Raw genomic sequence first — 14442 nt, 5'->3', positions numbered from 1 at the left:
TTATTGCATCTGAAAGTGGTGATCGAAGTGGGGAGGTCAGTTGGCTTACAGGGAAGTAGAGTCAACCCAGGGGGTGGGTTTTCATTAAGGAGAAACAAACAGAACTGTCACAACGTAGCCTGGCCAGTCATGAAACTGGTTTTCAAAGCCTCTCTGATGCGCAGGGCGCCCAGCTGTGCTCTTCTAATCGCCCTGGTGTCTGGCTGCATGTAATCGTCTGCCAGGTGATTTGCCTCAACCTCCCACCCCACCATAAACGTCTCCCCCTTACTCTCACAGATATTGTGGAGCACACAGCAAGCAGAAATAACAATGGGAATATAGGTTGCACTGAGGTCTAACCGAGTGGGTAAATTGTGCCAGCATGCTTTTAAACATCCAAAGGCACATTCTACCACCATTCTGCACTTGCTCAGCCTATAGTTGAACAGCTCCTTACTACTGTCCAGGGTGCCTGTGTATGGCTCCATGAGCCATGGCATTAAGGGGTAGGCTGGGTCCCCAACGATTACTATAGGCATTTCAACTTCTCCAACGGTAATTTTCTGGTCTGGGAAGTAAGTTCTTTCCTGCAGCTGTTCAAACAGAGCAGAGTTCCTGAAGACGCGAGCATCATGCACCTTTTCCGGCCATCCACATTGATGTCGATGAAATGTCCTTTGTGATCCACCAGTGCTTGCAGCACCATTGAAAAGTACCCCTTGTGGTTTACGTACTGTCTGCCAAGGTGGTCCGGTCCCAAGATAGGGATATGCGTTCCATCTATCGCCTCACCAGTTAGGGAACCCCACTGCAGCAAAGCCATCCACTATGATCTGCACATTTCCCAGAGTCACTACCCTTGATAGCAGCAGCTCAGTGATTGCATTGGCTACTTGCATCACAGCAGCCTCCACAGTAAATTTGCCCACTCCAAATTGATTCTTGACTGACCGGTAGCTGTCTGGTGTTGCAAGCTTCCAGTGGGCTATCGCCACTTGCTTCTCAACTGTGAGGGCTGCTCTCATCTTGGTATTCCTGCACTTCAGGACAGGGGAAAGCAAGTCACAAAGTTCCATGAAAGTGCCCTTACGCATGCGAAAGTTTTGCAGCCACTGGGAATCATCCCAGACCTGCAACACTATGCGGTCCCATCAGTCTGTGCTTGTTTCCCAGGCCCAGAATTGGCGTTCCATGGCAGGAACCTGCCCCATTAGCACGATGATGCCCACATTGCCAGGGTCCGTATTTTGAGAGCAGTCTGTGTCTATGTTCTCATCACTAGCGTGATGGCATTGTCATCGCCTCCTCACCTGCTTTTGCAGGTTCTGCGCATACTGCAGGATAATGCAGAATGTGTTTACAATGCTCACAACAGCAGCGGTGAGCTGAGCAGGCTCCATGCTTGCCGTGGTATGTCATCTGCAGGAGAGCAGAGTTGCAGCGGAAGCGGTGGATGATGATGGATGCCACGAGAGTAGATATTTATACAGAATGACGAGAAGACCTGTGAGGTGGATTCATGGCACCAGGAGAGCAGAGTTTCAGCAGAAGCAGTCCTACTGCTAGGACTGTTAGCAGTCTTACTGCACCGTCTGCTGACAGCAGTATGGCGTCTGCCCAGAAACAAGGCGCGAAATGATTGTCTGCCGTTGCTTTCACGGAGGGAGGGGCGACAGACGACATGTACACCAAACCACCCGTAACAATGTTTTTGCCCCATCAGGCATTGGGAGCTTAACCCAGAATTCCAATGGGCAGCGAAGACTGTGGGAACTGTGGGATAGCTACCCACAGTGCAACGCTCCGAAAGTCGACACTAGCCATGGTACTGTGGACGCACTCCGCCGACTTAATGCGCTTAGTGGGGGGACACACACAATCGACTGTATAAAATTGATTCCTAAAAATCGACTTCTATAAATTCGACCTAACTTTAACCCCTTAGTGTTTCAAGTTGGTCAAGAACTGTTGTCATCCAAAACAATTTCCTCTGATAGTTATGAGATGTCATAATTTTTCCCCAAAATTATTGGTTTTATGTTATTCTCCTGATTTTTATTTTTTGCAAAAAAGAAAAAAACATTTTGTATTCTCTGTGTATTTATGCTCTAGAAAACAGCCAAGCAAAATCTTTCTACCAGGGTATATTACAGTGCATCTCCTGAGAGGCTTTATTTCATAAAATCCCGTCAATCTTAAATACATGGTTTTTAGAATAATAACAATGGAACTCTTGGTGATGGCAGCACTAAGTAACTGAAAACTTATTTTGAAATTAGCTATTCCAAACAGTTTTATTCCTTTACTTCCTTGAGAAACTGGTAACTTTGTGGATTTGTCTCAAATTTCATCTCAAGATAAATGCCAGCAGAGTTGAAAATCAGGAATATTATAGCAAACATGAGCCACAAAGAGCCAAATCCTGCACACAGCCACATTCCTCCTTCCCCAACCCCCCACAAAAACAACATTGCATGCATGGAAGGCTCTAAATACAGCATAGCTGTTGTGATTCAGCTCTGCAGGAAGGGCACGCAGCACAAGGGGCATTCACAGGCCAGAGCTGTTACTTCATGTCAGCACAAAAGTAGTGGAGTGCAGCTCTGGGGACCTGACCAGTTGCTCTGTGGCTATGCAAATTTGCTAGCCAACAACCCCCCTCTTCCCCCCCCCTCCAAAAAATCCCAAACAGAATGAAGGAAACCCAGTTCTTGCAGCAGAGTGGTTCTGTTGGTGCTCCATAACATGTCCTGGGGAGATGGGGAATGATTCCAGCTCCCCCCGACTTACGCCTTTGTGAAGGTCCATTTACTCAAGTTTTCTGAAAGGATTCACAATTTATCTCAAAATTCCAAGCCAACCAAGAGCTCTGCTCCACAACTTGTAATCCTCAGGAGTTCATGAACTAACACAGTGAGCAACAATACTGGTCCATGTTTGTAGTTATTAATGTGGCACTGCTAGATTAGGTCCAAAATGTAGGTTTTATAAAACATTTTATTACAAATGTTTATTCATAACTTTTTTTTAAAAATCATTGAAAACAGCTTTTAAAAAAATGAAATGATTCCTAGCATTGTTTGTAAGTCCGTGGCACTTACATAGTGCTTCACATTTTCAGTTCAAAGTCAGTACAAATATTAACTACTTAATCACGGCAGCAGTGTGAAGCTGGTTAGAAACTGATTTTACTGACCATGATGAGTGAAATTTGGAAAAGGAAACAAATGGCATAAGTTATGAAAAACAAATGAGATTTTTGGCAGCCAAGTGAAGCTTCAGGGAAGAGGAATAGAAAAGGCCAACATTTGTGTAAAATGTGTGGGTATTGGTATAAGTACAAGAGTAGGCGTTTTCCCTACTCTTAAAAGAACAGTTACCATCATGAAAGTCCCAGAGGCTGCTGTAGAAATAAATCATAACTTGAAAAATTTATAATTTCTGGGAATTAAGGGGGAGATTTCCTGCTCTGGAGTTGGAGAATACAGAATGGTTGGGGCCTTTTTTTTCAGTTTGCCTTGGGAATCACTACTTGCTCATATACAAAGTAGTACATGTCTCTCCATTGACTTAAAGAGTTTATTTCATATAGCAATGACTTCTGGATATTAACCCCATCAGTCCCAACAAACACAGTCTAGATTCTCTGAGCAAAACCCAAACTCAAAATACCTGTAAAGCCTGCCTGTATCAAGCAGAAATCAGAGCTTTTGTTGCTTCCTGTTTGGAAAGTGGACCAGCCATTTTAGTCCATCCCTAAACCTCCTGCAGAATAGCCTAGAGGAGAATGGTGCCAAGTTCTGGGACCAGCATGTTATTGGATTGGTTCAATACTACAACCACTTGTCGTCTGCAAACATTAATGTACTGGCTCCTAAACACCCTTCCTCCACATCACCTCACAGACCACCATGGCTCACTGATGAGCTATGTCAGATGAAGTGTGAAGGCAAGAGATTAAAATGCTACTGGTACAAGACATGATAGAGTCAATAATACAAATATGTGATACTATAAGTATGAGATATAAATCATGTAAAAAACAGTAGTGGGCCACTGAGGACTTTCTAGCAGCTGTTGACTTACTTTATGTTGTTCATTGTGGTGTGTTTCTTTCCGTATTTTACAGTAACTTGTTAAAATAGTTTTATATCTTCTTTGAACTTGGAAATAGGGACCCAATCCTCTCTCATTGTTCTCAGTGGAGGTTTTGCTATTGACTTCAGTGGAAGCAGGATCTGACCTGGAGTTAAATTGGTTTTGACTGTAGTTTTTGAGACTATTTAAGGGGTATTTCCCTCTCAGTACAGAACATACTGCTGAAGGACAAAAGCTAATGAGAAGCTATGAAATTGCACAAAAGCAGGGGTGGAATTAGGGTGGGATATGAGCACAATGTAGTAGCAATAAAATTCTTATAAAAAGTTAGTAAACCGGTGTTTTTGCACCTATTAATTTCAGGTAATATATAGCAATCCCATATATGTCTGAGTACAGGATAGCTCAGGCTTTTCAGTCTTGGCTCTTTTCCAGTTTTGATTCCTTTTATATCACAGCTGCAGACTAAGAAGAAAGCTTCTTCTGTAGACAAGTGGTCCAGGAGACAGACTCAGAGTAATAATAAAACATTTATATTACAGCACCCACCTGCTGTTAATGCTTTGCCATTTCATTTTTAAAGATTGAAGGAAACAGAGATTGACTCTCAAGTGAAATGTATTGGACTTTATTTCAACAAACATAAAGAGCCTTAAAAATACACAGCAGCTATTAAATCAGAATATATCAGCCAAAATTATTCTTAAAATACATTGTTATGCTCTGATAACCTCTTTAAACAGCTTGTAGGTTTGAAGTTCAACTTATAGTTAATTCTTTTCATAATGATGGTTCACAGGCAACAATGGCAGACTTTGCCATAGGGAAACTCACAGCAATATTGCTTCTCACACAAATGCCTCATTTTACCCGTGTGCCTACTAATAATAGAAATTAGAGAAACAGGACTATTTGAGATGATAAAAATCAGATTTCAGTGATGTGTGTCAGTGGGGAAGCTAGTGAGCAACCTGAATAGTTCTGAATTAAACCTCTATGGCTCTTTATTAGAGCTCTCAGTTGAAATGACTAAGACATCCTCCAGCAGAGTAGTTTGCAGTCATGACTTGAAAGATGCCTTTAAATATTACAAATACTAAGCACCTATCTAGATAGTGTGTGATCTCTTACTTGCTCAGATTCAAAAATTGCTTGTGACAATTGAACTGATATCCTTGTGGAAGCTGTAAGACCATCAGAGTTAAGCAGCCTTGATATTAGGTCTTTTAAGAATGCTCACTCTTACATACGTGGAGCTATAAATAATATCCATATGAAATAAATACTAAATTGTGGTGAACATATAAAATATTAACTCTTTAAGGTGTAAAAAGAACATGGACCTAGATTGTCTCTTACACAGAAAATTTCTTTCCCCTGCCAGCAGGCTCAGTCCAATTTCTGTACTTCCATAGGCTCAGACAATAGGGAGAGCATGCTGCAGAGCTGGCACCCACATCTGCTAGATCTGGGTCCCTTCTGCTCACAGTCAGTATGTAACTGTGGGATCACTAGAGTTAAATGCTTGTTTTTATTATTAGACAGACAGGATGGGTGAGGTAATATCTTTTATTGGACCAACTTCTGTTTGTGTGAGAGAGACAAGCTTTTGAGTTTACACAGTGCTCTTCAGGTCTAGGAAATGGAGTCGAGAGTGTCACAGCTAAATACAAGGTGGAACAGATTGTTTAGCATAAGTAGTTAACACATATTTCAAGGAACCATTCAAGGTGAAACAACGAGGAGTCCTTGTGGTACCTTAGAGACTAACAAATTTATTTGGGCATAAGTTTTCATGGGCTAAAACCCACTTCATCAGATGCATGGAGTGAAAAATACAGTAAGCGGTATATATATTACAGCATCCTGAACCCCTCATCCCCAGCCCAAAGCCCTCAGCCCCTCCTGCACCCCAACCCCCTGCCTCAACTCACAGTCCCCTCCCACACTCAAAATCCCTTGTCCCCACCCCTCAGCCTGGAGCCCACTCCTGCATCCCAAACCCCTCATCCCTGGCCACAGCCCAGAGCCAGTACCCCCAGCCCAGAGCCCTCAACCCCTCCCATACCCCAACCCCCTGCCTCAACCCACAGCCCCCTCCTGCACTCCGAATCCCTCACTCCCATCTGGAGCCCTCATCCCCTCCTGTACCCCAACCCCCTGCCCCAGTCCAGTGAAAGTGAGTGAGGGTGGGGGAGAGCGAGCCACTGAAGGAGGAAGAATGTAATGAGTGGGGGAGGGCACGGGGAAGGGGTAGGGCTAGGGTGTTCGGTTTTGTGTGACTAGAAAGTTGACAACCCTGACAGGAAGTTTCTTTCTCCTGATAGCCCCAACAGTGTACTTTTGCAGCAGGAGCGCATGAAGCACTCCTAGGGCCTGATTCTCGGTTGCCCGATGCCTCATATAGTCATTTAGACTAGTGCAATGTGCGTGTAAAACACTACCATTCTCAGTGAACTCTTGTGGTAATGAATTTCACAGATTGACTATGCGTTGTGTAAAAACATCACTTTAACACTACCTAATTCTGCAGACGTAGTTTGCTTTTTAAGATCTCAGTGAGGTCTGTGAAACAAGCCAAATTTGAAGTTTGTTGCTGAAGCTGTTAAAAGCGGAACAAAATCTCTGACGAGAACATATGGGGAAAATGCTTTTTTTCTGCTCACATATCAAGAATAGGTCAACCAATTTTGTTCAAACTTTACAAAAAGAACATTTAGGCTCTGCAGTGGGTATCAGAACAGAGCAAGTTGTTCTCAGGTTTAAAGTTCCTTCTAGCTGAGAAATTGCTCCCTTTTGATTGTGAATTAATAGATATGGTCTTTCAATATGGGTCAAATGTGTCTAATGAAGCAGGTTTCTAAGGAATGTGTATGTAATGGACTACATTCTCTCCTGATGTGAATGGATGCAGCTCCATTGAAACCAACGAAGCTATGCTAATTGACACCAGTAGAAAATTTGGTTCAGTATTCGTAACATATACAGTATGTGATGAGCACATAGAAGTCGTATTTCTCATAACATTATAAATAGATATGTGACATCTAAATAGGTATGTATAATCTTGCTGTTTATTCAGTACTCTCAGGACGTCACACCTAATTTATATCCTTTCCATGTCAAAGACTCTGCTCATTTGCCCTTGTTGTTGACATTACTTTCAAATTGTTCCTCAAAAAATTCCTCACTGGATAGTCTATAGAGAAGTGCCAACCATAACTGCAGCAAGATCTGACTGAACCCCCTACCCCATCTCCCGATGAGAGCATACTTCAGTTTCCATGCCCACCCAGTTCTTGGCCTCTCTCCTTGGACTGTCAATTGGTCCAAGTTGTGATTGTATTTTTTGTTTTCCTTTCACTCACTAAGGTGACCTAGTCCCAGACTTGTGACTCTGCTTTGTAGTGGTGTGGTCATCCTGATAAAATGTGTCAAAATTGTATTTCACCTCCAGGGAGTAATGCACTTTCTCTCTCTCTGCCACTTCCCCTTCCCTTCTCCATATATACAGTATAATGTGCTATATGTTTGGATAGCCATATACACATACACACTTACATAATGCCCTTTGATCCCAACCTAGCATTTTCTGTTGCTAACAATTTTTTTTTAATACAGTACAGTAGGCATGGTAATTTAAAATTACCCTGACCCACTTTCACTGATCGGATGCATCAGTTTCCATGGCAGCAGCAGTAGAGGGAACTTTAGTTTCAAAGGCTCTGTAGACAGATGCATTCTCCTTCAATAGGCTTCAGGTCCACACAGTTTAGAGCACAGTTTTGTAAATCACTTTATAAAGTTGCTAGGCTCAGTGTATTTTGGAGATCCTTGAACGCTGTTCTGCATGCTCTCCTTCTCCTCCAAGCAATTAATAATTCTCCCCAAGCTTCTCTCTTGGGACCTCTCAACCATTCCAGATTTCTCTAATGCTTTGCATTTGAGAGCCTGTGTTCCCCAGTTTACTTCCCATGAGATGTCCCTGACTGCTTTGCTCCCTCCCGCTACTTTCTTCAAACCAACACTGGATCCTCTCAGCTTTGTCCCCAGATTCCCCTTTTGTTAGCAGACTCAATATCCTAAGCCTCTGAGCCAGGGGAAGGGAGAGACGGAGGATTGCTCTGAAGCATAGCTTTTGGGGCAGTTTATGTGTGGCCTATAAGTTATTTCCCATCCTTAACCCACCACTACTGCTGACCCAGCTGGTATGTGTGATTTTCACTGCGCCTGCCTCCCCTGCTCTACTTTATATAAAACCTAAAGAATCTGTGGAGGAGGCAGAGGAAATAATACATGGCAGCTGGTTTAGCAGCGTCTTTGGTCTAGTAACAGCTCAGACTCCAGCAGTCTTGCTGCATTCAGTGTAGGTGTTGACTCAAATGTGAAGATGTCTAGGCCCATGAGAAGCACTGCCCTTCTGGCCAGGAAATCTAAATTAGTGCCTTGCAGGTGTAAGCAGAGTCAGGATGAGCTCCACCCTGACATCTGGTGGTGAGATGTGGCAAGTTGTGGAAAAGAACTTCAGGGGCTGATCTCATTTGCATAGGCACACCCACCCTGCCTAGCATGAGCCCATAGCTGCTCAAAAGGTCCCTTTGGCTGCTGTGGGATTCCCAGTGTCTCTGTTATTGGGGCAGAAAGAATAAATTGTTATTACCCTGACTATGGGAACTGTGCTTGGAACTGTACTGGGCCTTTTGTTTTGATGGAGGGACTCGCCATCAACTAAGCAGCACTTGCTAGGCAAGGGACATGGGTTCCAAAATTCTGTGAATAGAGAGAGGCTGGGGGTAAGTATTAATACTTGATGGCATGGGCCTCACATGGTAATTGCACTTCCTCCTCTCTCCACTGTGGAATATCAGAGCTAATTTTGATTCCATTTAGGAGTCTAATTACAGGCTGCTGAGCTCACTTTGGGCTAATAGTGCACCAGCACTGAGGCTCCCCTACTACAAGCTGAATTCACCTAAGAGCTGAAATCACTGAGCGTTGTGTTAAGTATTGGGGGAGCCTGAAGCTATATTGTGGAGCAGTTTGCAAGGAGTGCTGGAGTGCCTTGTGGACAGGCTGGTGGAGCAGTTCATAGGACGGCGGGAGCTGCTGGTGGGACGTGGAGCGGAGCAGTTTGTGGACCGGCTGGTGGAGCAGTTCGTGGGACGGCGGGAACTGCTTGTGGGCCGCCGAGCTGAGCGAAGCAGTTCGTGGGGCGGCTGGCGGGGTGGAGTGGGGCGGAGCGAAGCGAAGGCCTATGGAGCTGTGGGGCGGTCAGCTTCAGATCATGTAACGTGCCCCTTCCTCTCTCTCTCTCCCCCCCTCCCCCATCTCCACCCAGGTTGGGAGGTAAAGCTGTGCAGATAAACTTTCGAACTCTGGGGCTGCCCTGACCAGGGACAGAGACTTTTGGGCCACTGGACTTTTGGGACTTTAGGTGATTTGGGGTTGCTGGACTCAAGAACCAAAGGGAAAGGGCATGCCCCAATTTTTGCTCATGGGTTGTGTTATGAATCCTGTTGGTGGTGTTTCCCCAACATAATGCCACATTGTTTCTCTCTGTTATTAAAAGGCTTTTGCTACACTCAGACTCTGTGCTTGCGAGAGGGGAAGTATTGCCTCTTGGAGGCGCCCAGCGGGGGTGGTATATAATTGTCCCAGGTCACTGGGTGGGGGCTTGATCCGGTTTGCATTGTGTTATTGGAATGGAACCCCTAGATATTGAACCCGGCCCTTGTTGCTGCCAACTCTGACGGGCAGAAGGGTTACACAGGCATGGGCGGCAGGTGGAGTCCCCCTTCAGGCAGGTAGAGCCCCCAGATCTGCCCCTTCTGCCTGCATCTCCCCGGGCCAGAGCCCCAAGCACTCCCCCCTCAGCAAGAGGAGCCCCGAGTGCCCCCGCCCCCTCCACCTGACTGAAGGAGCCCTTGGCCAGACGCAGCCACGCCGTGCCTCCCTTCTCCACCCCTCCATAGAACCCAAGCCGCTCAGGAAAAGCTGCAGCATGACAGCCTCTCTCCCCGAAGAAGAACCTGAGCTTTTGATGCACCCCATGCAGGTTCTGGGGCAGCTGAGCAGGCAGTATGTGTTACTCAGCTTCCTGGGTTCATCAGCCGTCTCTCTGGAGTCCTGGTTGATTACTGATGAACTCAGGAAGCTGAATAGCACATACTGCCTCCTCAGCTGCCCCAGAACCTGCATGAAGCATAATAAAACAAAAACGTCCCCCACCAAACCTGCAACCGGGTGTCCGGCGGCAAGGGCCAGGGGAGGCAGAACCTCTCCTGGCCTATTATACCCACTGCCCATGCTTGCAGGCAAGAATTGTGTTTAAAAACCTGGTCCTCTCTGACCTAGTTTGAATTGTACTATAGATGGGGTTAACATCTCTAGCATGTTAACTTTACCAAAAGCTGTTATGCAGATATTTTTGTAAATGTTAATACTCAATTTATGTGATGGTCTCATAACATCTTCTGGTCCTGCCTTATTCTCTGTGTGGGTGCGCGCACATGCACACATAATGTTCCTATTAAAAAAAAAGCAAGCTTATCAGAGTGTTGCTAACTGTCCCTGTTTTATTGTGAGAGTCCCCCAAATTTTTTTCTTTTAAACCCAAGTTCCTGGAGACTATTGATGAAAGGAGAATGTCCACTCTCATTTAAAATAAAAGTAAGTTTCTAGCCCTCATAAGTGTGGAGAAAAGCCTGCAACCATGAAGCAAGTGCATCCTAAAGACTCGGAAACCAGAAAGCAAAGAAAAAGAACCCCACATTTATTATTTGTAGTGTCTCATTATTTAAAACCAATCTCATGACGTGGGGGTCTGAGTCATGAATTTTGAAGGCTTGAGGTTGGCAATAGTGTTTTCTATTAAGACAACACTATAGGAGTACTTAAATGTTTGAAATGTTGGTTTACTCACTCACTTAAAAATACAATCTTCAAAATGCAATCTCAAATATTCTATCCTTGCTAATTGAAAACAGTAAAGTTTAACAGCTCAGTGTTCCCTTTTTCAGATTCTATTTCTCATTCTATGTAAAGTGCATATCTACCTCTTGTTACACTGTTGTGCTAGTAAACAACACTGTAGTTAACATGCATGGGCAGCAGGTACAATAGACCAGGGAAGGCTAAGCCGTGGACCCACCGCCAGACACCTGGGCTACTGTGGCCCTGCCCCTTCCCCGAGGCCCCAACTGGCTGCTGCTATTGCCTGCCCGCCATTGCTCGCTGGGTCCCTCCTCCCCGGGGGGCGGGGAAGTGAGGAGGGAACGCGGCGAGCCAGCAGTGGATGGGAGAGTCTGGCAGGGGCGTGAGGTGGCTCGGTTCGGCCAGTCTCAGGGGAGCCGGCAACTCAGGGTGGTGGTGGTGGTGGTGGCTTGGCTCGGTGTGGCTGGGACTGGACTGGTGCTTGGGGGCAAGGGGAGGGGCACCTGTCGTGGCTGGAGTAGGGAGGTCAGGGCTCCTCCAGTCGCCAGAGGGCCTTTAGGGGTCTTCCTGTTATGGGGGGGCACGGTTTGGGGCTCTGGCATGTGGGGGGCAGGGCCTTGGGCAAAAGGGACGTGGTCAGCTGGCTAGCCTACCCAAGGTGGGGGTTCACCCGCCACCCATGTTAACATGAAAGAGGCAATCACACCTAGGTAGCCCTTTCTAAAGCCTGGAGTCCCCAACCCTTTGTGCTTAGATCACCTTCGAAACCTGGTTCCATTTCATTTAACTGGGGTGACCATATTTTCATTCTGAATATGGGACACCTGGTAAAATTACTCATATTCAAGTGAATTCAATGGCAATCCATCAGAACTATGCAGTAAAAACGTTCAAATTAACATTCAAAAAACGTTCAAAAAATGTTCAAATTAACATCAGGTTGACTGAGAAAGAAATACTGAGTAGTTGGATTCTTTTTATTTACCTTCTTATCTTTAAGGTTCACATGGAGAGAGGACACACACACACACTCCCATACACCTCTCTCACACGGGGAGTGGTGATCGACTGACCCGACCCTCCCTGCCGGGTGCTCTCAGCCCTTCATGCCTGGCTGGGCCACGGGTCCAGACTTGCCTCTCCTGGTACCTAGCACCGTGTCTTCCCGAGGCAACACGTGGTGAGGGGGGGCCATGCAGGGTCACATGCCCTCCCTCCCCAGATTTCCTTCAGGGTTCACACCAGAATGTGGCCAGCAGCAGCCTTTCGGCACTGTGTGGGAGGGAAGGGATGGGAGCTGCTTCCAGCCAAAGGGGCGGGGGAATGACCTGGCCCGTGTCTTTGCAGAGCTCATCTCTTCTCCTCCCCCCCCATTGGCTGGAAGCAGCTTTTTCCTTCTTGTCCGCACAGTGTTGAAAGGCAGCTAACACCTCCAGGCTGCTGCTGGCCACCAACATAATCCAGCCGCCTCCTGTCCCCCAACTACAGTGCAGGCAGGAAGGGGTTAAGCCCTAAGGATGCATTGTGCACCAGGGCCCAGGGAACCTGACTGCAGGGGCTTCAGTGAACCCAGCCAGAGAGGTGACTCAGCAGGGGAGGGTGCCTAGAGGACAGGACAGAGCAACCCCACGCTTCCTGGGTGCAGGACCCAGGGTTGGGCATGGGGTGAAGAGGGTGCTAAGTCCCTCCCTCGGGGGCTGCTGTGAAGGGCGCAAACAGGCTGGAAATTGCTTCCCCACCACCACTCCAGAGCTTAGCTGAGGGGTGGAGAGGCTTCCCCGTGCTAGCGCTGTGGGGGGCTTTGGCATATGCAGGGCTCGGCTCCTCCTGGCCAGCGCTCCGAGCCAGAGTGTCTTGGGCTTTCTGAGGCACCAGCCCAGCCTGAGGCAGTGGGGGAAGGGAGGAGCCTGCCAGCCGGGCTGCTGGTGAGCTCAGCGCTTCAATCAGGAGCTGGTTCTCTGCACAGTGCTGGGAGTGGGATGCGTCCTGCCGGGGGGGGGGGGGGGATATGGAGGAGCAGCGGGGCTGGAGGGTGAAGGGGCAAAGCAGGGAGAGGACAGCGAGTGGAGAAGCACATAAAGGGCAGCAGAGATGACATGTAGCCAGCTGCCACCTGGCGCCTGCCTGCACTCATCAGCCACCACAGCTTGCAGTGTGCAGCTGGTGCCAGCCGGAAATGGGATGGGGGGTGGGGCCCTGGTGGCCGAGAGCTGGCATGCAGCAGGGGCTGCACTCATGGACCAGCAGGGGGAGCAGCAGGCCCTGCGTGCTGCAACTTCACCCCACCATCAGCCTTGCACACCCACCCCCATCATCGGCCACTGGACCACCCCCACGCACCGCTGGTGGGTGGGTGCCTGGCGAGCCGTGATCCAGCCAGCAACAGGAACCGCCAGTACTGATGGTGGGGGAGGGGGAGAGACAAATATGGTTAAATACTGTAAAAATCAGTCTGGGTATGGAAATGCCTTCATGCTTGTTTCATCATGGGACAGATGCACTATGTATATATCTGAAATTTTACCTGCCCACAACCTCTCTCACATTTGATAGATTCATTTTCTTTTTAATTGTAAGTGACCATAGGATTCCTGAAAGATGCTAGGCTGCAAGCCCTGGAGAAGCCCTTTGTCCCTGGAGCAAGTACAAAACATGCAGCTGAAATGTAAATGTTCCCCCCTCCTGCAGTGTTCATTGATCACTCAGTGTTTAAAGTGCTTGCAGGAGCTTTGCTTTATTCTATGTCTGGTTCCAATTGGCTGTGCATGACACTAAGAGGTTCATAGCATCATGGGCGCTGACTTCCCCTCTGCCCTGTGAGTGCTTGACCCCACCCCCTGGTCCCGCCCCTACCCGGCCTCCTGCCCCACCCCGACACCGTCCTCACCCCACCCCCATTCCACCCCTTCCCCAAAGTCCCCACCCCACCCTGTCTTTTCTCACCCCAGCCCTGCCCCCTTCCTGCCCCCATTCCAACGCCTTTCCTCCAAGTCCCTGCCCCTGCCCTGCCTCTTCTCCATCTCCTCCCCTGAGCGTGCTGTGTTCCCACTCCTCCCCCTCCCTCCTGGAAAGTCCTAAGCTCCTCCAAACAGCTGTTAGGTGGTGTGGGGGCAGGAAGCGCTGGGAGGAAGGGAGAGGAGCAGGGACGTGGCGCGCTGTTGGGGGAAGGAGGTGAGGAGAGAGGAGCTTGGCTACTGGTAGGTGCAGAGCACCCGCTAATTTGTCCCCACGGAGTCAGTGCCTATGCATAGCATGATGCCCAGACTCTGTGTCTGGGCAGCATGCTTGCAGGCAGTCCCCAATATCACAACTCCAACCACTCCATAAGCATGTTTCAAACCATTTCCAGAAGACCACCTAAAGGCATAAGAGGGAAGTTCGACCTCCATACTGTATGCCTCTGAGTCCGCCAGTAGTGTTCTTTTTTGT

General features: G+C 47.6%; 1 protein-coding gene across 1 annotated transcript in view; it reads left to right on the top strand.

The window, feature by feature from the left end:
• The window catches only part of ACYP2 (acylphosphatase 2), a 134891-nt gene that overhangs the window by 109874 nt on the left and 10575 nt on the right, over positions 1–14442 (top strand). The window lies entirely within an intron of this gene.

Source organism: Lepidochelys kempii, chromosome 3 (genome assembly GCF_965140285.1).
Source record: "Lepidochelys kempii isolate rLepKem1 chromosome 3, rLepKem1.hap1, whole genome shotgun sequence".
NCBI lineage: Eukaryota > Metazoa > Chordata > Testudines > Cheloniidae > Lepidochelys > Lepidochelys kempii.
This window is presented reverse-complemented; position numbering and strand designations above follow the sequence as displayed.